The sequence below is a fragment of the Pseudochaenichthys georgianus genome, chromosome 3 (assembly GCF_902827115.2).
Source record: "Pseudochaenichthys georgianus chromosome 3, fPseGeo1.2, whole genome shotgun sequence".
Lineage (NCBI taxonomy): Eukaryota > Metazoa > Chordata > Actinopteri > Perciformes > Channichthyidae > Pseudochaenichthys > Pseudochaenichthys georgianus.
Window position 1 is genome coordinate 50199054 of NC_047505.1, and position 25708 is coordinate 50224761.

General features: G+C 40.8%; 1 protein-coding gene across 3 annotated transcripts in view; it reads left to right on the forward strand.

The window, feature by feature from the left end:
* Positions 1-25708, forward strand: part of LOC117444222 (carbohydrate sulfotransferase 8-like) — a 345779-nt gene that overhangs the window by 51134 nt on the left and 268937 nt on the right. The window contains exon 1 of one of the 3 annotated variants that reach the window (XM_071201681.1): positions 3371-3458. The exons of the other annotated variants lie outside the window; for them this stretch is intronic. The gene's annotated coding sequence lies outside the window, so the exon portion shown is untranslated. Of the gene's footprint in view, positions 1-3370; positions 3459-25708 lie in introns of those variants that run through there. 3 annotated transcript variants of the gene reach the window in all.

The window sequence follows — 25708 nt, forward strand, 5'->3', positions numbered from 1 at the left end:
CTTCATTTGTGTAATTTTCCCCAGGGAACTTATTCCGGTGGTGTGAACGCGATCTGCTCTTTAGCTCCATGGGGGAACTAAGTGCTGGGAACTAAGTACGGCGTTAGTCTCTGGTGTCAAAACGGCTTATGTCTTTTGTTTTGAGACGGACCATCGTACATCAGCTTGAGCATACACTGACATATGGAGAAGGATCTCTCATAAGCCGTTTAATTTATTCAGACACATCCCACATGTATGCATCCAGCTTTCTAATAGTTAGAGTAAAACAGACAAAAGCTGACCTTTCTTCCCGTGTCCCAGGGCTCGAGCTTAAGGACGTCCCGTCGTCCCGGGGCCGAAAAAAATAGTGTCGGGGAGGATAAAAATAATTTTGGGACGAATTTGGGACGAGAGTTAAAATAAAAATATCCTGCTAACTCTACTACAAACGGCGATGAAAATGAAACCGACTGCACGTTTTGTGTAGCACACAGTTATTAAACCTCCTTGTCAACAGAAACACACCAAGCACAAACACATTTAGAAACCCGTGAATACACACCACAGTGTCAGCTTCACAGCTGTGCCCGCGGAATTCCCTGAGGCGCCGGCAAATCGCGGGTCCTAGCTATGGTACTGAGTGTGTGTATTTCGCGGGTTGAGTGATGTCCAATGGGCATTCCCGTGGAGGAATTCCTGAAATGTTTTTACCGTTACATCACAAAAACGCACAGCAGAACCAGGCACCTCTGGGGAGCCGCCGGCCTCTTTATTTTACTTACTCCTCTCATCCCCCTATGGGTAATTAAGGCTGAGATGAGAACCCTCCATCGTATTTAGTCCTTAGCAATATGCTGCCTCTCCCCATGTAGGGATGGGGACCGAGCCCCGCGTATTAACGGGCCCCGCGCCCGGAATTATTAAAGACAGTGGTAACGTTAAGCTCCGACGTTATCTGACTTTTTATCGGTACTGGAGACATTTAAAAATATATGTAATATGTATTATTGCTACATACACATTATATCGCAGTTTTAGTTTCACCAACTCCGTTTCTAATATGCCAATAAGACTAAAACATGCGTCTCTGATGTATTTTCGAGCTTTCCAATCCAGGACGAGATCTCTCTCTCCCGTCTGTGTGCGAGGGGGCGGGGCCGTTTGTAAAGGTCTCCTGACTGACAGGCTGTCATCCTGGTTAGCGGTACTCTGGGTTTCTGTCTTCAGGACAGTGTTGGATTTTTTTTTGATTAATTGGATGGACTTGATTGGATTCAATATTAGAGTCATTTTCTCGTTTGTGTGTTGTTAAATATATTTGGCCTTTGTTTCTGTGATTGAATGATTTACTAAATAAAAAGGTTGATGAATTATCATCTAATGATTTGTATGATGTTTTATTTATGTTAAGGTCACTTTGAAATGATTTTAACTAATGATAATGTAGAAAAAAAGAAAATTAAAATTCGGGACGGTCCACATTAATTTCGGGACGGCTCGGATTGTATTTCGGGACGGTTCCGGGAGGATAGGGAAAAAGTTAGTCGAGAGCCCTGCCGTGTCCCAGACAGTCTTTGGAGCGTGGAAAGCTCAACACGAATGAGGATTAGCACGAGCGCTTGGGACACATGTTCGAGGAGCGACACACCTCTAAACAAACATTTCCACATTTGCATACAGACAAACTAATTATTGTCCTTTCTTTACTCATGGGAATAATGTAATTATAATCAATGTTTGGCTGATTCAATCCTGGATACCGGGGTTTTGTGTTATTTTGTCATCAATGTTTGAATCTTTTCCAGCTGTTATACTTTGTGTTTCTGCAGTGTGTTTGCTCTAGTTGAGGCTTTGAGGTCACAGACACATGACGAATATACGGAAAAATAAACATTTGCGGTAAAGAATCTCTTAAAACAGTCAAACTATGGAAGCATTATTTATTTTTTAAAGCTGAGAAAATCCAGATCTCTCAATAAAGTTACAAATTGAGATAATTTATAAATGTTTCGTTTTCTAAATAACAACGTTAACCTCCTTAGGTGCCGTTTTTCTTCTGTAATGCATTGGCCCTACTAAATTGAAACTAAAACTATTAGCACGTCTTACTTGCCTTTGTATTTAATATTAGTTATAAATCCTTTTGAATGTCCTAAAACAGATGTGGGTATTAAAATAAATGGTTGCTAAACTACAACTAGCACATCCGGTGTTTAGCCCCAGTCTGCTCTGATTGGTTAGCTGGCCCGCTCTGTTGTGATTGGTCAACCGCTTAGAGATGTCCCGCCCCTTATGCCTATCATGTACAATGTGTTTTAGCGCTAGCCAATAGAAGCACGAGGGGGTTACTTGGCGGTGTCATTGTGTTACGGGACTCAGCAAAGGAGGTGTGGGAGAGAAATAATTTACATTTAAAAAAAACAGTACAGGAAGGGAAAAAGCCCAGCGAATTCATAAAAGAAGCCTCTTCGATAATCGTGCAGACCCGTTCTTCCTATCGTGTTGAGGAGTGAGAGGACAGCAGGAGCTTTCGGTTGTGTTGGTGTTGTTGGCTCCAGATGGCAGGAAGTGAAACTGTTGGTTTTTAAGAAACGGGAACAATCTGACAGGATGGATTCTCTGTATGTAACGTGTTTGTTTGTAAAGACGCTGCAGAATGACTTTGCACTGCCAGTTATTCTGCCTGAAGTCCCTGACACACCTCATTGAGTGATTCCCTTTCTGCATCAGAACCACATGCATCCGAAAAGGTGATGATAAACATATGTATACATGACTTGGCACTCACTTCAAGAAAGCTCAAGAATCCAGGGTACTATATGTGACCATGGTTTTTCAAATACGACAAGATCAATATCTGTAGCTTTCTCTCCGATAAGCAGCTCTCCCGCCACCTCGAGACTCACCTCTTCCCTCTCCGCTCATGCATCGTCATAACAAAGTTCAAGCAGCACATTTTATTCCATTTTTGTTTGAAATATGTTTTTATTTGATGTAGGAAGCGAGATTCCCACGATTTAACGTCTTGTTGAACGGCAACTTTTGTGGCAAATTCACATATTCCTTTTATTAAATTCACTTAACTTAATTATTTGTCTCTTGGTTTGAGTTGGACAAATACTGTTTTCTCCACTCTTTAAATTGTGTTAAATGCACTGATACTGTGGGCGACTCTGACATGTGTATGACCTTGCAGCTGCCTCTTCTTGTGATAGCAGGCAGGAGGCAGGGCATTTCATGTTGTTGATATTTATGAGGAGACAGACTTGCTGTCTCCTAATATCTATTGTCTATGAGGCGTGACGGAAGTACGTGACACTTTCCAGAAGGCGTCGCAGATGATCCTGATACCTTTCCGACACCCGCGGATGATATTAGCGCCACCTCGATTTACGACTTCGTTGTTATCTCCGTGTTTCGGACGATATAAGCCTGATGTGTTTATGCTGCTCCGTTGAGCAGCATACCTCGTGTGTGTGAGTTAACCCATATCCTTTGTATGTGATTTAATTCTTGCTATCAGTTACCTGATATTGATTCTCAAACTGGTGTCGAGGGATCATTTTTCTCAATCAAACAGTTTGATTTTTATGACCGCAAAGTTCTCGACACAAACTGATGAACCCAAAACGCACGACCCAGAGACAAAGTCTTGAATGTAAAACAATTGTAATTTTAATTTCACAGAATCAGGTAACAGAGGAGGCACAGGAAATAAGAATGGCGCTCGCCTCACAAGAGGAAAAAAACTAGGCATGACAAAAAGAGAATTTAAGAAAACTTAAGTCTACAAAATAAATAAAATAAATAAAACTTGTCATGAGTGAAAGCGATCCTTTCAGAGCTGAGGCTTGGCACGACCATTCGAAGAAGAAACAAACACGACGAACTGACACAGGACAGGGGAGGAAGACAGGACTATTTTAAACATGAGGTGAGTGGGGACAGGTGGGAAACAATCAGGGGCGGGGCAGACGCTGACGATGGCGGGAAAACACACAAAAATAAAGTAAGTCCAAATAAAACAGGAAATGACAAACAACATACAAAAACATAACACATTTGACGGAGACACAACACAAAGCTTGTGAAAGCAGCAATATTGTGCTGTTTGACGCTACATGGAGGGCATTCACACAGGGGCGGCGGGTGCTGTGTTGCTTAAAATAATACTTCTGCATACAGCATGTGACAATGAGAAGCTGACTCAGATAAGGAAATGTGATATATTATGATATTATATTAAGTGCGACACGTCGGCGTCTTCCACTGCATTCGGCAGTTTAAAAAAAAGTTATGTAGCCTTCCAAACCTGAGCCTCACGCGCCGCATCTAGGAGTACATGAATGCACCACAAAACAAGAGCATCTTCTCCGTTGTTTGAATAATGTTATGTTGTGCTTTGTGTGGCTCTATTAATCTATGAGATGGTTTCTGTCTATTTGCTGTCTTCTGTTTGACATGTGTCTCTCGAATTAGGCATGTGAACAACCACCTCAAATTGCTCACTTTTATTTTATTCACTCAAATCATTGTTACATACATTCTCAGTTTAGTTCCACCATAACACCGTTTGCAAAGATACATTTGACCTTGCTTAAACATTGTTTATTTATTTATGAAACAACGCAGAGAGCGGGGTTTTCCCACCAGGTAGCCTCTCTCCTTCTTTGTCTCTTTCTTGACAACATGTGTCAAAGCATCATTTGATAGAGAACGTCGTAGCTCGAGGATCAACCGCCTCCGTGTGGCTTTCTTCCTGCAGAGCTGCTAAGCCTGCTCCCTCTGGACCTGCACATGTGTGACGCGCTGCACACGGAGGGATATTGACAGACATTGTCAACACATACACCTTTCACATTGTGCAAAGGGCATCAAGCTTTTCTCCGCCTGTGGGTCAGCATCAGAAGTGGGTCATGCTCCGGTAGCACTGAACGCTCAGCGCCATAACACCGGCACCTATCTGAGGTTTGATAAGAGAGGGCAGTATTTCACATGGTGTGAAATATCTACCTCCGTCAACGACTGGCATCAAAATGCAACTGAACAACAAAGTTATCGTAGACCTGTAATCAATACTAACTAACACGTGGGCTGCTTTGAATGGTGATAATTGTGTCTGCTCTCTTGTGTAGAAGCCATCCTGTGAGCAATCGTTATATGAGAAGCTTTTTTTTTAGATGTATTTTAAGCCGGCCACATAATATTACAGACTGAACTGACATTTCATTTTAATGTGTCAACCAAGCAGTCACTAGAACCATCCTTAAATCTTCATGAATATTTATTTAGGACGTGTCAAATATTTCAAAGTTATTTTTCCACTGAGCACCATTTGCAGCAGTGAAAAGCAAAATGCTCTGGTTCTACTTATGCACCTTATGGTGGATGTGGCTGTCCCTTCATTTACCGCTGCCCTGTCTCCATTAGCACACTTCTGTAACTACATGTGCTGCTTTTAAATGCCCATTGCAAAGTATGTCAAAACTGCCCAAAAGTTAAGCTTAAGTAAAAACTATGGACTCATCTTCATTTCAACAACCGCATTTTTACTAACGTATATGATGAGCCATAATTGCCGGTGTTTTTGTTCAACCGTACTGCAGAAATACAGTCATGTGGATTTCTTTCACTATTTCATCTACTTAACACTAAACCAGTGTCAATATGCATTATATTATTTTAATTGAGAAGTGTGTAATGATTTGACACCGCGGAAACAATAACGTTGCTAGCTACCTGCGATTTTGAGGCATCACAACACGGCTACAACTCACACACTGCGCAGGTGTTCACAGTGAACAAAGGAGAGTATTCAAATCGAGAAACAGTAGGAATTCGGCCTGTATTACAGAATACATTAATGACAATAATATTTCACTCACAAGAGGATAAGTGGGAGTTCTACTACAGCTTATATATATATCATTAAAGGCGGGGTAGGTAAGTTTGAGAAACCGGCTCGAGATCGCTAGAATTTGAAAATACACAACCGGAGAAAATCTGCCACTTCCTTACAGAGCCCCTCCTCCAACACACACGAACGCGCACATGACCAATGAGGGCACGAGATAAGTGTGTGCACAGATGGAAGGCTGACAGGCAGGTAGGCCATCCAGTTACTTTAGCCGGCTCAGATGATTGGTTGTACTTTTTACAGTACTACGGCTTCTACAGGTGACATTTTTTTATGTATTTTTTGTCAAAGCACTTCAGATATTCATTGCTATCGAGATGTTAAGAGCATTCCATGGAATATAACAAAAAGTGTATCTCGAGCCGTTTTCTGAAACTTATACCCCACCTTTAACAGAGAATTGCTGAATGCTTTTATCATGAATTAACATTCTTGAGAAAAGATGCAAATTGTGTAATGGCCGACTTCACGCATTATTGGTGGCAGGAATTTTTAAACCACTGTTTATGCACCTTTAAACCGGCGGGCCGCAGGAGACCCGGGCTCCTGTCTGTCTCAGTAATGGTTATTGACTGCAGCTCAACCTCACATGCCCCTCTGCACGTTGGGTAGTGGATATTCCACTGTATTCAACCTGATTGTGATCTATTGGAGCTGCCATCTCCCATTACCACAAAGGCACTCATAACAATGGGTGTCCCTGCGCAAGAGGTTTCACAGCATGAGGAGATGCACTATTCCCAACAATGTTGTTATCTGGGATCTGTGGATTTTGATATTCATTCATCAATCAATCAATCAATCAATCAATCAACCAATCAACCAATCAATCAATCAATCAATCAATCAACCAATCAATCAATCAATCAATCAATATTTATTTATATAGCCCAATATCACACATGTTACATTTGTCTCAGTGGTCTTCACAGTGTGTTCAGAATATCAGTTTGACAATACGACACCCTCTGTCCTTAGACCCTCCGTCCTTAGACCCTCTGTCCTTAGACCCTCTGTCCTTAGACCCTCTGCCCTTAGACCCTCTGTCCTTAGACCCTCTGCCCTTAGACCCTCTGTCCTTAGACCCTCTGCCCTTAGACCCTCTGTCCTTAGACCCTCTGTCCTTAGACCCTCTGTCCTTAGACCCTCCGTCCTTAGACCCTCTGTCCTTAGACCCTCTGCCCTTAGACCCTCTGTCCTTAGACCCTCACATCGTACAAGGAAACACTTCCAGAGAAACCCCACAGTTTAAAGGGAACATGGGAGAAACCTCAGGGAGAGCAACAGAGGAGGGATCCCTCTCCCAGGACGGACAGACGTGCAATAGATGCCGTGTGTAAATTGAAAAGATAATACATTTGCAACATATTCTTATCCGAAGCGACTTGGACTTTTTTCCTGTCAGGTATAACACCTTATAAATGATCTTAGATCGTCTTATAGGTGCCACTTTAAAACAAACAAGCTCATTCTCTCGTGGTTCTTTACACGTGACAGTCCAAATACAACAATGTGCTTTTATCAAAATGTAAGTCTCTCACAATATAGTGCATCAAATATGAAATATCTTGAGATAAAGCACACTGTACAGATGTATGCCCGTCTTGGGGAACATTTCTTTGGGAGGCTGTACAATGTCAGCAGACAGGACCCAAGACTGAAATCTGGGAATAGATTTAATCAGACCTCCGAGTCTTTTTATGTTCGAGCAACTCCCAAATGATGCTCCAGTAATTCATCTCTCACAACCACTAAACCAAATTAATTTCTTACAACATCAAACAAAGAAAACAGAATAAAAGATCTCAAAGGACTGTGCTTATTAATTAGATGTGGATTTAACTCCCTATATTTCCTAATGAAGGACACTTACAGCGTCCACACGGCGGCGTGCGTTGAAGCTTGCCGGTGAGCTTGTCTGAAACTCAACCAACAACCAATCAAATGACTCTCCCGCCCGGAGACACAAGCACGCGGTTTGATTGGCTAGAGCTTGTACTGGCATATGATTTGATTGGCTGACGCTTCAAAAGTTCAACATTGCTCAACTTTTGAAGCGAGCAACGCGACGCTCCCACAATGCAGTTCGGCAAAGCGGGACGTCACCCCATTCAAAGTTAATGGGCAGACCGTGTGTACGGGCCGTTACTGCATATATTTCATATAATGTTAAAACTTCCACGGTCCAATCGTAGTCAGAGAAGAATTCAAAAAGGATAATGAGTTTTTCTGATATGTCGCGGTTTCCCTATAGCATGATTTGGTCACATTAATCGCATCCTGATTGAAGACCTATGAGAGCTTTCAATTGAATTAGATTCTAATTAGCATTATGCCATTCAGTGATATAATAATTTCATTTAGAGCCGAGAGCATAATCCGCCCAAGGACAGCCTCAGCTGTAAACATGGCGAGTGTTTGTTTGCGTTGTTCTAACCAACAGGATTTAAGCACTTTGCATGAGATGCTGTCTTTCCGGCGGCACACACTTACAAGTGGTGAGTGGTAAATGTGAGAAGCTTCAGTAATGGATTTGTTGTTTCACATTGATCACTGGCAATGTTGCCTCTCTTCAGTGGACATGAATCACAGGAGGAAACAATGATGTTACCTTCTAGCTTCACTCTGTGCTGCTCTGGAATCAAAGAATAAGAACATATGTTAAAGATAAATTAAAACACCAGCAAGCTTCCACAGAGTTAATAAAGCAAGCAAGCATCTAGAAGATCTGAAGGATGTGGCTTGACCTGCTGGGAGGAAGACGTTTCTGCAAAAATGAGTGGGATGATTTGTATGTGTATTTACCTAGTGGGGGTAAGATTTAAAGAGGCCTCTCCTGCTGATGTTCAGGTGTATATCAGTATGTAGTGTCTCTACTTTAAAGAGTCCTCTCCTGCTGATGTTCAGGAATATATCAGTATGTAGTGTCTCTACTTTAAAGAGTCCTCTCCTGCTGATGTTCAGGTGTATATCAGTATGTAGTGTCTCTACTTTAAAGAGTCCTCTCCTGCTGATGTTCAGGTGTATATCAGTATGTAGTGTCTCTACTTTAAAGAGTCCTCTCCTGCTGATGTTCAGGTGTATATCAGTATGTAGTGTCTTTACTTTAAAGAGTCCTCTCCTGCTGATGTTCAGGAATATATCAGTATGTAGAGTCTCTACTTTAAAGAGTCCCCTCCTGCTGATGTTCAGGTGTATATCAGTATGTAGAGTCTCTACTTTAAAGAGTCCTCTCCTGCTGATGTTCAGGTGTATATCAGTATGTAGTGCCTCTACTTTAAAGAGTCCTCTCCTGCTGATGTTCAGGTGTATATCAGTATGTAGTGTCTCTACTTTAAAGAGTCCTCTCCTGCTGATGTTCAGGTGCATATCAGTATGTAGTGTCTCTACTTGAAAGAGTCCTCTCCTGCTGATGTTCAGGTGTATATCAGTATGTAGTGTCTCTACTTTAAAGAGTCCTCTCCTGCTGATGTTCAGGTGTATATCAGTATGTAGTGTCTCTACTTTAAAGAGTCCTCTCCTGCTGATGTTCAGGTGTATATCAGTATGTAGTGTCTCTACTTTAAAGAGTCCTCTCCTGCTGATGTTCAGGTCAGAGTTCCCGTTAGAATATTTTTTCGCCGGTCAACATGTCTGTTAAAGTTTAAATCTTCCGGACACAATGAGAAAAGTGCCGGTCAAAGGTCTTCTTTGTTATTTATTGAGTTTTAAAACAAATTGATATGATTCGATATTAAACAAACTAATAATAGTAGATTAACTACATTATTCAAAAGTGTTCAGTAACTTACAATAACACGGGAATAATAAACGGAGCGCTCTCTCCCTCTCCTGACAGCCCATCAGTCTCATGCAGCTTGCGGATCAGTAATGAGTGACCCGACAGTAAAACTAAACACATAACTAGTTCAGGTAGTTTGAGAGGTAATTAAAATAGCTACGTGTGATATTCTAACCTGAAGTGTGTGTTTTGTCCGCTCACCGCTGCAGGTGATCATGCAGAGCTGCGTGTCGACTCGTCAGCAGCAGCTGATCTCTCTCTCCCGTCAGATTAGACTCGCGTTTATGTCCATATCGATCAGATCCAGCTAGTGCTAGCTAATGATAGGACTACCTGCTTATTAGAGCTGCGCGATATTGAAAAAAACTGACATTGCGTTTTTTTGTTCCCCTGCGATATATATTGCGTTTTTTTTAACCTGTTAAGCCCCAAGGTCCCGGCGGGTACTTTACTTTTTTTTTCACGACACTGTGTCTCAGGGGATCTTAATATTTAAGAACCTATTAATGTGTTGTACCAGATTAACGGAAATAATCTCAGCTAACTGACGATACAAACCATTTTTATCAAAACAAAACACAAGTCTCATAAGAAGTATCTAAATGACCCCTGAGTGAAAAATGCTAACGGACATTGGCACAGAACTCAAGATAAAAGTACCCTTATTACTTATCGTAGCTGCATTTACAAGATATCCGATTAAAGCTGAGGTTCCACAGATTATGTAGGTATATAGTATCATCACTGAGTGATCCGGACTCGCGACAGGGGAAGCAAACACAGACATCACAACACGTACCTTTTACGGAGCTTCTAGGGAGATTGTCTCACCGTAGCTGTCAATCTGATCAAAAGACGTGTTCAATGGCATTAAAACGAGAACAAACGCGGCTGAATCGGTTAATCCATAGGTTTTTAACGTCTCTGTATACAACAATTATTTCATTTATAATCCATAATTCCATTTGTATGTAAAAATCGCAGAGCAAAAGTTAGCTGCTAATGGTAGCCACCAGAGTGGCTGCTGCTTCCGGTCTTGGCTATGCGGCAGTCTAACACACACATGACCAAATAAGGAGTGAGAGTGACGCGTAGCCAAAACCGGAAGCTGCATACACTCTGGTGGCTACCATTAGCAGCTAACTGTTGTGCTCCGATTTTTACATAAAAATGGAATTATGGATTATAAACAATTGCTTCAAAGCCACAGATACATTATTAACCTATGGATCAACCGATTCAGCCGCGTTTTTTCTCGTTGTAATGCCATTGAACACGTCTTTTGATCAGATTGACAGCTACGGTGAGACGATCTACCGTAAAAGCTCCGTAAAAGGTACGTGTGGTGATGTCTGTGTTTGCTTCCCCTGTCACGAGATCGGATCGCTTAGATACTATACTTAAATAACCTGTGGAGTCTCAGCTTTAATCGGATATATTGTATGTGCAGTTTCGATAAGTAATAAGGGTATCTTTATTTTGAATTCTGTGCTAAAGTGCGTTAGCATTTTTAAAAAAAATGAATAAAACCACACGTCCCTGCGGTGTGAATATCGCGCATATCGCCATGACACGGTATATCGTTCAGCCCTACTGCTTATCAAAAGTCACCTAAACAATAAGCGTCGCTATGCAACCGGGTGAGGCCACACAGTCTAGCGCAGCATTATGCATTTGTTTACATGCCCACCGGAACCCGAGGCATTACCAACAGTGTATTGAGTTTTGAGTTTATCCTAAATCTAAGACATTCATCTGTTAGTGTTTATCCTGGACATGCATATATGCTGTGTCTGTTTCATTGAGTTTTAAGCTCCAGAAACTCGCCTCAAACTTTTCCGTACCGCTGATTCCTTTAATTTCCAACCTTCCTCTTGATTACTTGCTCCCACTTTGACGGGCCCAGAGGCAGGAAGTATTAGGAAAGCTCGATGCTGCTGAGTTGCACCAACATTGCACCATCTATCTCTCAGCATGTCAAAACTTAGAAGTTCCTCAGGCTGTCTCCTACTTTCCATCTTCCTCTTACTTTCATGGTTGAAGTGCATTTAATCATAGATACAAACACTGCAGTAGATGTCTGCTGGTTTCACCTGATTATTCTCTGGAAGAGCATGCCTGCACGTAGCATTTCATTATCTGTGAGCTGTGAGCGTCTCAGAAGAGCACAATGAGTGAAATTCAATGAGTTTGAAATGGTAATGAAAGTGTCAGACGATGAATTATATTTATTTGCCAAATGAGCCGTGTGAGTGCTGGTTCAGAGAGAAGGGTCTGTAGCTTCGACCCTCGATGTGTGGTGGCCAATTCAACTAAATTACATTATATAACATTTGGCTGACGATTTTTGCCAACATTTATTTTATTAGTGCATTCAACCATGAAGATACAAATGCAAAAAAAAAGAACCCTGCAGAGGCATTAGTGCTGCTTACAGAACAGAATTATACCTCTATTTGTATGTAATTACTATAATTGTATCATGTATTTATTTTATTTATGGTTTTCAGTTATGACAGCACTTACAATATTAAAATTATAATACATTATAATATTATGCTTCTGCTTTTTAATTATAACCTTTTTGAGTATTTTTTGGAGAAGAGAATAACTGCTGCCAAAACGCTTTTGGAAAATACCGATTTATTATTTACCCCCTTTTGTAATAAAGATGTGTTTCGATTTTAATCCCGTTTTTTAAAATGAATGAAAAAGGGTTGGAGGTTGTTTTTCTTCTGCCAGATACTCCTGCATGTAAGGTATCTCTGCTGGTCATTGAGCTGTGGCCCTGTATAAATAGAAACTGATCTGAGAGCTGATCTGAGAGCAGTGGAGCTCTGCAGGCCCTGTGGCAGGTACTGCGCTGACATGATATGGCGAGGGTGTGTTATAATGTGTTATATTTGAGCATGTCTGATTGTGCTGGATCTGTCATCACCTGCTCTGCCCGAGTCTGTCCGGAGGCCCAGAGCAGGTCACCGTCACACAGATTCACACTGAGGGAGGGGGGGGGTTCAGTGTGGAGGACTTTGGTAACTATTACTGAACAGGGGGGGAAGAAACGGGTTATATTACTCTTGTTAGATTAGATTTACTTTATTCAAGATTCAAGATATTGTAGATAGCTACAGAGTAGTAATGTCAATGAAAATCTTAGGTCGCAGGCTCCTCCAACAGTGCAGCACAATAACACAGATAACAGAGCAATTTAAAGGTGGGGTAGGTAAGTTTCAGAAACCGGCTCGAGATACACCTTTTGTTATATTCCATGGAATGCTCTTAACATCCCGATAGCAATGAATATCTGAAGTGCTTTGACAAAAAATACATAACAAAATGTCATCTGTAGAAGCCGTAATACTGTAAAAAGTACAAGCTTCCTGCCTACAATGGCCAACCTGCCTGTCAGCCTCCCATCGGGGCACAAACTTCTCTCGTGCCCTCATTGGTCATGTGCGCGTTCGTGTGTGTTGGAGGAGGGGCTCTATAAGGAAGTGGCAGATTTTCTCCGGTTGTGTATTTTCAAATTCTAGCGATCTCGAGCCGGTTTCTCAAATGTACCTACCCCACCTTTAATACAAATAAAATAGAATAGAAATTGTGCAATATTATTATTCATCCTAAATTGGGATTTCCATTTTCACAACAGCATGTTTGCAGGCAACACACACAAGTTAAAAATATAACGTAAACGTATAGACACTATAAAGTTTAAACAATAGAACAATAGAGTATCTAAACAATATGCAATATCAAAATATACAGATTGAGTAAATTCACTCCAATAATAGACCAGTCTACTTCCTAAACAAATATATATATAACTTTAGGGTACTATAACCTTTACAAAAGCAGCTGCAGTGTTATAAAGGCGTGCCACGTTTTGGTTACTGGATCAAAGTTGTTGTTTTGTGTACCTGTAGAAAGTTGACGAGGAACGTGTTTATAAACTATTGGTTGTTGTTCTCCAAACTGTTTTGCAACTCTGGAATTAGTGAAGCTTTTTCTTAAATAACAAGGATTTAAAGAATCCGTGTTTGTCAAGGAGAAACATACAGGAGTAGAGACGACACATCAAGCACTTAATGAAAAGCTGAATATGGAACCGATGATAATATTTTATTTGTCTTAAAGGATGTATTCGCTTTTGATCTGTTAATAAACCTTCGACTGTTACATCTGGATTGTATGTTCATTTAGAAAAGAGAAGCGGACCTCTGTCTGTGTTGTCTTCTGCTGTTTGTGTTATAGTGAACAGCACAATGCTTTGTTTGGAAAGGTAAAAATACATATTGATTTTGTAAATATAGATTATGCACAAGATGGCTGTTGGCTTGTGAAACCTTCACAGTATCCAGTTCTCTCTAGACAAAGAGGTAACATCAGTGACTAATTTGAGTCACTGATTGAGTTGTTGGTGGGGAGTTTTCCTTTCATGAAAACCAGAATATGCTTTGCAATACCAATTTCTCGTGGACCAAATATTTGGCATAACACAGAAATAAATATCTAATCAATGCTTATGTATTGCAATTCCTGACTGGGTACATTACATAACATACAGTACCTAATAATAGCTATACATAATGCCCTTTGTTTTGCGCCTTATTCATTTGGCTTTATCCCAAACAGTATGTTGGTGTTGGGAATGGGGGCAAAGCAGCAGCTGTTGTTCATCGGATAATCCCCACACCTGAAACAAAGGTACACATTACATACATACAGGTGGAAAGGCCTAATGAGCTGATTATTACCAACTGATCTTGAGTTAAGACGCAATCAAAATGTACCTCCTTCAACTCTCTGAGACATTCAAATACTATACAAATAGCTTAAATGAAATAATAGTTTTCAAAGAGTTAAGCCCATTTGAAAGAGATGCATCAGCACGTAGATGTTTGAGCTTATTTGCAGTGATTATTTTAGCATTTTCCTTTTGTGAGTTTGTATCTTTATGGTTTATTGCACTTATAGGAAGTCACTTTGCGATCTTAATGTTATGTTACGCCCAGGCCTAGGGGAACCTGGCCCTCTCCCCACTCCCAAGAAATGGTCGATGACACAGGAAATCAGCTTTTTGAGATTTAATTAACTCAAAGGGAGGTGAGACAATCCCAACATAACAAACAAAAATCGTCTTTATAGAGTTTTCCTTAAACTTGCCTAACAAAATAAAGTACAGGCTTCTTACCTAACTCCTACCAGTAAACAGGAGACAAAAGGCGTGTCCTCAAAAGAGGTTAAATTAGCTTAAATGTACAAGGTACAAAAATTAGTGATGTTGCGTATTGCGCCGAGGCTTCGGAGCGTGTGTCGAGTAATCCCCGAAGCTTTTTGTGAAGCTTGTACCGAGGCTTGTATCGTTTTGGGCCAGTGACGTCACCGATGACAAACGAAGCCTCGATACCACGGGACTGCTTCAGGAAGCGATTCAGATCGGTTGAACCGTTGAACCACAACGCTCATAATACCCATGGATGTATAATAAGAACCATATTACCCCTCCTGTACCCGGGCCCAGGGACACGATGGACTCAGGAGAGACCCTCACTTACATAGGTTGGAACATGTCAATAAGTAGCCTATAAATGGATGCAAGCATAAATAAATGTAGGAATAAAAACATAAACAAATAAATGAATAAATACAGGAATACATATGTGTCAATGTTTTCAGGAAGATTTAATGTGTGTGCTGCGGCTCAGCTGGAAAGCAGTTGACTCATGACCGCAGGGTCCCTGGTTCAATGACTGCCCAATACGTATTTGTTGTTGTTTATAAAAGCTACAGCTAAATGAGATAATGTAGTTAATAAATGTATTCTTTGATATGGTTTAGCCTTTCTCTGGCTACAACGTGGTTACATTTATGAATATTATTAAGGAATACAAATCCCTCTTTGCAATGTGTACCAGCCTCCTTAGGCTTTTCAACCACAATCATTCAACTGGAATAAATACAATATTGTTAACATGAAGATATGATTTAATGTTCGTTGTTTAGAGTTATTCTAAGGCTTTACTCAACGGGAACTCGGTATGAGAAAGAGCACACTGTTGAGATGTCCAATCTGCCTGTTTTACACACTTTGACCAGCAGGGGGGTTTGTGTTCAAATGAAGCCCATGATGAAGCCTCATGAGATAAACCCTTTTGCGAACCAATTGGCTGGAAAGCTTCAAAGCTTCATAAGGCTTCATCTCGCCATCACTAACAAAAATGTACAACAGGGTCCGGTAAACGGTAACTTTAGCAACAGCCCAGATCTTCTACACAGAGTAGGAGAGGTCGATGAGAGAGAGAGGGAGAGGAACTGCATGGCTGCAGCTTAAATGCTCCTGTTTCCTCAGGCGGACCAATCAGCCTGTCGAAGGCAGCCAATCAGCAAACGGGCACCACCTGCTCACTCACACACACACAGCCACACAGACTCTCACAGGAGGAGGGAAAAATATCCGCACACACATGACATAACGACCCAGGGTCGTAACCGTTATGTACTGTGAGGTACAAACTGTATGCATGTTTATTTAAATGTTTCATAATAATTATGTATTATAAAGTAAGGATGTACTTCCCGTCCACGTAGTCAGGGTTTCGTTTACATGGGTATTTTCTTCTTGGTGCTGAATAGGAGAACCCTTTATTTAAATATAAATATCTACAGACCTTTACTATCAATAAAAAGGAGCGTAAAAAAGCTAGCCGTCGTTAATCTTCTACACTGATTGCCTGGGCTCATCACAGCACTGTGAAGAAGAATGTTTGAATTCATCCCAGATATCACCAGCTGTCATGAAGAAAGACAATTAACAATGCTTTGAACATGATCCTATATACCGGCTCCCATTCTCCCCCTCGTCAAATTCCCTTGCAAGTAATCATTAATTAATGAAACAGGCCTGCCAGCGGCTTCCATTTATTTTTGTTTCCTCGCCAACACTGTTCACTTTCACTGACACTAAACTAGACATGAATGGTATTCAAAGACCCAGAATATCTTTCATGGACATCTGAAACACTCCCAAGCTTTGTGAGGAAGCAGGTGATCAGATATGCGGTAAGATATTAGATTTAGTTTGCTTTCCATGCCAATGCCTCTGGTGCCTATATACAGTACATCTGTTTCTTTCTTTCATTTTTATATGCTACCGCTGTTAAGTCCATATGCGTACCATTACAGGAACAGTGTTTAGCATTAAAGTTGATTAATTAGCAGAAATATACGGTGGCCGACAGGTTCAAAGGTGCTATGTCTGCCTAAAACATGTGTGTGGAATGTGCTGGGGTTTCAAAAACTATGTAAATATAAAAACACAAATGTGCCAAAACAGCTTGACAACACATGAACATCATTTAGAAAAAAACATTAACCAACTTGAGGAAACATGCGTTGACTTAAAGTGCTCGTAATAAATTATGTATTCAAGGTATTCAAAGACCCAGAATATCTTTCTGGGACATCTGAAATACTCCCAACCTTTTTGAGGAAGCAGGTGATCATATATGCGGTAAGATTTTGTTTGCTTTCCATGCCAATGCATCTGGTGGGAATTCAGCCTATATACATCAATCATACATTTGATTCATACTCTACTCTACACTATTGAGTCCATATCTTGTACGCAGTGTAGCATTAAAGGACCAGTGTGTAGTATTAGGGTTTATCAATTAGCAAAAAGGTGGCCGACAGGTGCAAAAGTGCTACATTTGCCGAAAACACTGATCAGATATGCTGTAAGCATACTTGCCAACCCTCCCGATTTTCGCGGGAGACTCCTGATTTCACTGCCCTCTCCCGGTTTCCTCCCAGGGTCATATTTCTCACGATTTCTGACAAAATCAGATTTACTCAGGACTGTTTCCAATCGGACTTTAATACAACTACACCATTGTTTGGTTTCCATGGTAGCACGTCTCTAGTAGCGCTCGCAACTGAAAGTCTGAGAGGGTGAGGAAGATAGTCACAGAAAACAGAACAACAATCGGCAACTCGACCCTCTGCTCACTCCTTTCCTTTAAAATACAGGTCCAGCCCACACATATGCTCCATGGTGGTGCTACAGGCCGCAAGGCAGTGCACTTACAACTACAATAAGCATGTTAATGTTAATCTAATACAGCTCCGGCGGTCCACTAGCAGCCCCCCCTCCCCCCGCGGTGGTTTTGTAAATGCTCCCGGCTTCTGAGGTCTCAAGGTTGGCAAGTATGGCCGTAAGATATTTGATTTAGTTTGCTTTCTTTTCCAATGCATGTTGTGGGAATACAGCTCCTATGTTTGTGATTCACGCTTGTTATGTGTACATATTAGGGCTGTCAGTCGATTAAAATAGTTAATCGCGATTAATCGCAAATTAATCGCACATTTTTGATCTGTTCTTAATGTACCTTAGAGGAATATTTTTCAAGTTTTTAATACTCTTATCAACATATGAGTGGACACATATGCTTTATGCTAATGTTTATTATAATTTGAACAATGACAAATATTCTATATTAAACACATAACCTCTGAACATTACAAATATTCGCCTCAATTCAACCTGGAACCTCTCTCATACAATACAAAGTGTGTGTGTGTGTGTGTGTGTGTGTGTGTGTGTGTGTGTGTGTGTGTGTGTGTGTGTGTGTGTGTGTGTGTGTGTGTGTGTGTGTGTGTGTGTGTGTGTGTGTGTGTGTGTGTGTGTGTGTGTGTGTGTGTGTGTGTGTGTGTGTGTGTGTGTGTGTGTGTGTGTGTGTGTGTGTGTGTGTGTGATGGATCGTTGGAGCTATGTGCAACTCAAGGCATATGCTCGAACGGGAGCTGCCTGGACGCTGCAATCATGTTGCGCGCACTATCCGTGCTGAGTGTGCTGACTGTTCGTACAATGTCCCGCTGTCTGCTTCCTGCATAAAGTCAAGTGCTCGGCGCAGTTGTGGCGAAATGTCGCTCCTCTGTTTTCATTTAAACAGCTCCTTATATCCATTAGCGCAGCTAGCTAGCACCAGATGCTAACAACAACAATGCACGTAAGGTCTCTCTCTCGCTCGCTCGGGCCACACACACCCTCCCGGTCCTCCCAATAGCCAGTCGGTGCCTGCCGGTGAGCGTGGAAGTGTGGTCTGCCACAAGCGGGCGGCAGGAGCGGGGCTGTCAGCATCAGCTTGTAGATGGTATTTTAAACTCGATGCGCTCTGAAACTACGGGGCGGCCGAGGAAAAAAAATACACATGCGTTAATCGCGTTAAAATAATTAGTGGCGTTCATTTTTTTTTGCGTTAACGCGTTATTAACGCGTTATCTTGACAGCCCTAGTACATATATATACCACCCACTATTGAGTCCATATGCTGTAGCCCAGTGACCATCAACTGGCGGCCCGTGGGCCACATCCGGCCCGCCAGACATTCTCATCCGGCGTGCATGACGAGGGTGACTGTGGCGTTGGCGGAGTGGTTAGTGCGTTCGTTTTTACGTCTCGTGAGTAATGTGCAGTACCGGAATCCAACAGAGAGGCAGCAGCTGCGGGACAGTAGCCTGCGTACTACGTAGCCTTCCTTGCCCTGAAGAAGAAGTGATCCTTCGTTAGCGTGAAGAGTCTGCTTTATGTGTTTATGCGTTCCGCAGCAGTACCCCCGCTGCGAGGCTCCGGCGAAAATTCTGGGCTATATATAATAAACGCTGGCTCCCGAAAGTGTCTCTTGGAATGATTTTGGCCCTTGGACAAATGTAGTCCCTCCGTGTAGCCAGTGTAGCATTAAAGGACCAGTGTGTAGTATTGAGGTTGATTAATTAGGAGAAATGTACAGTGGCTAACAAGTGCTACATCTGCCTAAAACACTTGTGTGAAATGTGCTGCAGTTTCAAAAACGATGTAAATATAAAAACAAAGACAACTTGACAACACATGCACCTATTTTAGAAAACATTCACCAACTTGAGGAAACATGCGCAACGTTTACTTATGCATACATTATGCATTCAAGGTATTACCAATCTTAAGCTTATTTAGCATTAATTTAAGCTTGTTTGAATTCATTAAGACATAGGCTTACTAGGCCAAGGTTGGAAAATACATCACAGTTACACACTTTCTTTACTGGTGTGTGTAGACACTGTATATAAACAGCACATCCTTTTGTCTGCCATGATTTTTATTTACCTGAAACTACAAAGAGTAATTGATTGATGTATATTATTCATAAACATCAAAAAACCAACCCTCTGCACTTCCAGTCTGACACAGAAAGGCTCTTTTCCTGCATGAAAAGTGGACGTGTTATGTAATTTCTTGGCATATACATCTGTTTAGAAGTAAAGTACAAAGGCGATGTCTTTTAAAACGAAGCGCTGTTTGATCATAATGAGATGTCGGTGTCAAGTCGTAACAGTTGCATTGTGTTTTGTTTTTACCTTTTTGTTATATTATTTCAGATAATGTTGACTGCTTTTTATTCTGCTCTGCCCTACGTCATAATTCAATACAGTGATTACAGATAAACAGCCAGACAGACCCCAAGAAAGAAATTAAATGTAAAGTATTTCAGGTTTTAGACCGCATCCTAACACTGAGACTGAACGGTACTTTATGGGAAATAAACACATTTACGCTCCACTTTTTATCTGTTTAACTTTTAGTTTAAGATCAAGTTCATCACGGCATTCTCATAAATGGACAAGGTGGTCTTTGAAGCTTTCAACTCCTGATTGATTTTCTGTTTTTAATTGAGTGTGACTAATTTCTACCTTTTTAATGGGGAAATATGGAGTGCCCCAGGGGTCTATACTAGGACCTTTTATTTTTCTAGCTGTCTTTTTTTCCTTCCTAATCATATATTTTCAGTATTACAGAAGTAAGAACATCCAATATTGCTCGTCTTCTTTAAGAAAGATTGATCAATGTAGGTCCTCAAGAAAGATACAAGGGGCCAAAATGGGTTTCCTGTGAAGTTCACCTCTGCTAGCCGGATAATCGGTAGAAGATGGATGTGTTGATGATCAATGTAGTGTTGAGCCTAAAGGAAACTGAAACATATGTGTTTATCTTCTTGTGCATGGACAAATGTAATGGTCTCCTGAAAGGCATACATCAAAAAACAATCTTACATTGTACAGAGGAGGCAGACCAATTAAAAACATAACTAAGCACATCTCTTTTGATATTATTATACAGGCTGAAATTGTGTTGTATTGTTTGAAAGATGTATATTACAGTATCTCTGGATTTCTTTCTGAATACTACAGCTGTTATTTTTTAAGTATACATATATTTGTATTCCTGTGTATCTGATTTTCCATTTGTGTCATTTTGCTGATTCCCACATTACTCTGTTATTGTAATTGTCAAGTGGTGTAATGTAACCCATGTTTTGAATATAAGTATGATGGAAATACACAAGACTTAAAGTAAAAGTGCAAGTAGACAGATAAGTAAAATGTCCACAGCGATATGACAGTAAGGAGGCTTGTGTTACACAGACTTAGCTGACAAATATAAAAGGAGCTGCTGAAACCAAACACTCGCTGGAGGCCAAGAAAACAAAGCCACTCTTTTCAAATGAACAAAATCAACACTGACACGAATACATGCTTTTCACACTTTGCTGAGTCTGTGCTCCGTTGCCAGGGCTTGTAATAGATTTAAAGGAAAATAAATTGTACTCCTAGTTTGAGCACTTTAAAAAATGAAACAGACGTGTGTTTACCTGACCCCAATATGTTATACAATACTAAGGTGACGATACTGATGGGTAAGACCTTAACAAATTGGAAATGTAAGTGAAACGTGGATTATTTACCTATGAAATGGTTATATTCTTGTTTTGTACCATCATCGTGAGCGACACTGGGATGTTAAAGGTCATACTCTGTTGAAAAATAAGTTTTGAGCATCTTGCAGGTTTTTTATTTGCAGTATTTTGTTGATGCAATGCTTTTAGTTCTGCATGTTTCGAGATGTTTCTTCATTTGCATGTGTTTTGGCACATTTGTGTTTTTATTTTAGCTTTGTTTCTGAAACTGCGGTGCATTTCTCCCCTAATAGAAGTGATTGCAGAGCGTCGGCCACCATAGAGTTTGATTCAGATATTGGCTCAATGACCAAGATCTCTATAATCCCATCAAATAAAACCTTCATGAATATTATGGCTTTAATAAAATGAATTGAGGTCTACTGATTAAAATGTTTTTCCAAAGTAACAACACAAAGGGATAACAATGTCGGCCAATTACGACAGTCCCCTAGTCCCCTACCACCTGAGTTGGCATGGAAACTGCACTATGCATGACCAGCCAACAAAACAAAGTACATTAATTAGGTGGAAATGTATGTGTATTTATTCCCAGCAGTTTCTTGTATAAACACACAACAATGCATTTTTGCATAATATCACGCCATACATTTTTAAGTCCGCCTTAATTAGCTCCATCCCCCCTGTTGCTCTGGATTTAAAGATTAGGGAAAGAACAGAACATATATCCTCAGCCTTTTATAAAATGGAACATGTGTTATTAACTCCACTGAGTGAAAGATGTTTTATGTGTTGCACACATGGACACTAAAGGGACTCTCAGATGCGCATACGTTTAAAACAAAATCCTTTTACCATTTTCGTTGTGAAATACACAAACACACCACTGCAACATGGCTGATGCTCTTGGCTAGGTCTAAAAAGTTGAGTCGGCATAATCACTACAGGCATAAGCCATGTAATAATAGCAGGTGACGCATCACACGAAACACTCAACATTTATCCGGTGAACCTATAATAAAACGTTGACATAACTCTTATATCTGTATTACTGCTGTTACTTTGGATATACAATGTACATCCTTGTCACTGTTTGTATAGAACTACTCATCACGTTAGCTTACCAACATCCCTGTAACGTGGCTGCATAATAGAGAGGTGCAGTGACAAGTCCTAAAACCCGGAAGTGAGTTAGCATTTCACCACGTCCGGTTCCCTCGTCTCAGAGCCAATGGGATCTCTCCGTAGGATTTGGGGAAATAGCTGGAAATAAGGTCTGTGGTTGAGACACATGTAAGAGACAGATCACGTTTTGTTCTACGACATTAAATACATTAGCAGTGACGCCACTGGTGATTTCTGAAGAGTTGACGCGTCTGAAGAACGATGGTTGTTACCAAGTGGCTGAATAGGACTACAGAAGTTGTCGAGGCCGTTGTATGTCATTACACCGAACACGTAAACACTCTAAGTTTGTTTGCCCTGTTCTGCTTGAAAGCAAGTCCCTGCCTCGTGCAAACTGTTAAAACAAACACTTCAACTTTTTTTGAGTCTGTATTTTTTTAATATCGATCTTAAGTTGGCGTGACGTTGAAGTCGTGCGACCCTGCTGTCGTTCCTTTATAGCATAACGTTGGCATTTTGCTTCTGGCGACTAGATTTATGATTTCGATAATTATAAAAGTAAGGTAGACACGTGGAGATTATCCGGCTGAACAAAACGTGCATTTTATTTCCACAGACTTTATTTCCAGCTATTTTCCCAAATCCTATGGAGAAATCCCGTTGCTTTTTTGTCGAGGGAACCCATGCAGCTTACTTCCGGGTAAATACGTCATCCCCTGTCCACTAAGTCTAATAAGTGATGCCTTTACTTCTTCTGCGTTTCACCCGTAGGACCTCTGAGCTGCCCTCAGCTTTTCTAACTATAATTTGACCTCCTAAATAAAAGTAATAAAGTTGGAATTGCACATGAACATATATCGGGAAATGACAGGTTGATTCAACATCATATAAAGTGCTTTTGCAATATAATACAGCTTTGTGTCCATTACTAGTCCCGATACTATGGGTTACAGGAATGCAACCATAATGAACATGGCTTCCATCATCTCGTATAACAATTAAAATGTCAATAACAAGCCCTCAGTGTTCAAGAATTGGCTGCATCTGCACTGTTTAAAGGACAAAAGCAAAGTTTCATGTCAGCAAAAAGCTAAACCACGATGACTTATTTAAAAAAGATGTGGTGTATATAACACAAAATAACCCTCCATCATTGTCTCTTCACTTTTCTTTACAAATGCAATAAACAAGCACACTCCTTTTTGCCATTCTCCTCCCCTGAGTTTTTGATGGCATTGTTTGTTACTTTGATTATTCGGCGAGACATTGTTATACGCCTCTCTGGATTTCTGAATCACCTGCGTACTTCACATCTCATCATCTCTGTACTTTATCATCTGTATAAACAGGTGACAATAAAACCTGAAATCCGGACAGAAATAACTGTATATTCAATCACAACACGAACCATCTCACATTCATTTGCAGCTTATTTACAACTTCAGGTTTTAGCGCAGGGTGCAATGTGAAAGTCAGGTTTGTGACATCACCTCGGAAACAGCCAATTTTATTTCCTGCAATGACAACACATGCTTGAGTGGTCAGCGGAGCTCATTTGCATATTAATTATCAGACAGATGCTCCGGTCTCTCTGCTGTACGTACAGAGCACCCAGTTGCTCTACGAAGCCCAACTGGAGATGTGTTCACCGAAGCGCATCCTCACAAACACGTTTCTTTATTTGGAGGAATTAGGTGTCGGCACATCTTGTCTTCGTGGTCATTTTTTAAACAACTTTAGTTTGTAACACTATATTGATTTACTTTAACTATATAGCTCTAGATGGCGGTGTCAAAGGTCACCTATTATGCAAAACCCTCTTCTTCATGTCTCTTCTACATCAACATGAAGAAGAGGGGACACATGTTGATGTAGAAGAGACATGAAGAAGAGGGGACACATGTTGATGTAGAAGAGACATGAAGAAGAGGGACACATGTTGATGTAGAAGAGACATGAAGAAGAGGGGACACATGTTGATGTAGAAGAGACATGAAGAAGAGGGGACACATGTTGATGTAGAGGAGACATGAAGAAGAGGGGACACATGTTGATGTAGAAGAGACATGAAGAAGAGGGGACACATGTTGATGTAGAAGAGACATGAAGAAGAGGGGACACATGTTGATGTAGAAGAGACATGAAGAAGAGGGGACACATGTTGATGTAGAAGAGACGTGAAGAAGAGGGGACACATGTTGATGTAGAAGAGACATGAAGAAGAGGGGACACATGTTGATGTAGAAGAGACATGAAGAAGAGGGGACACATGTTGATGTAGAAGAGACATGAAGAAGAGGGGACACATGTTGATGTAGAAGAGACATGAAGAAGAGGGACACATGTTGATGTAGAAGAGACATGAAGAAGAGGGGACACATGTTGATGTAGAAGAGACATGAAGAAGAGGGGACACATGTTGATGTAGAAGAGACATGAAGAAGAGGGGACACATGTTGATGTAGAAGAGACATGAGAAGAGGGGACACATGTTGATGTAGAGGAGACATGAAGAAGAGGGGACACATGTTGATGTAGAGGAGACATGAAGAAGAGGGGACACATGTTGATGTAGAAGAGACATGAAGAAGAGGGGACACATGTTGATGTAGAAGAGACATGAAGAAGAGGGGACACATGTTGATGTAGAAGAGACATGAAGAAGAGGGGACACATGTTGATGTAGAAGAGACATGAAGAAGAGGGGACACATGTTGATGTAGAAGAGACATGGAGAAGAGGGGACACATGTTGATGTAGAGGAGACATGAAGAAGAGGGGACACATGTTGATGTAGAGAGACATGAAGAAGAGGGGACACATGTTGATGTAGAAGAGACATGAAGAAGAGGGGACACATGTTGATGTAGAAGAGACATGAAGAAGAGGGGACACATGTTGATGTAGAAGAGACATGAAGAAGAGGGGACACATGTTGATGTAGAAGAGACATGAAGAAGAGGGGACACATGTTGATGTAGAAGAGACGTGAAGAAGTGGATTTTGCCTGATAGGTCCCCTTTACAGGTATTGTATTTTATATAAATAGCTTTTTTTTTCTATGATTTTATTGCATTTTCTTAATTTAACTTAATATGTGTTCATGTGTACAACAGAAATATAAAAAACACAGGGAGAAGTCAGGAGTCGTGCTCCGCTCTGACCAAAAGGCCA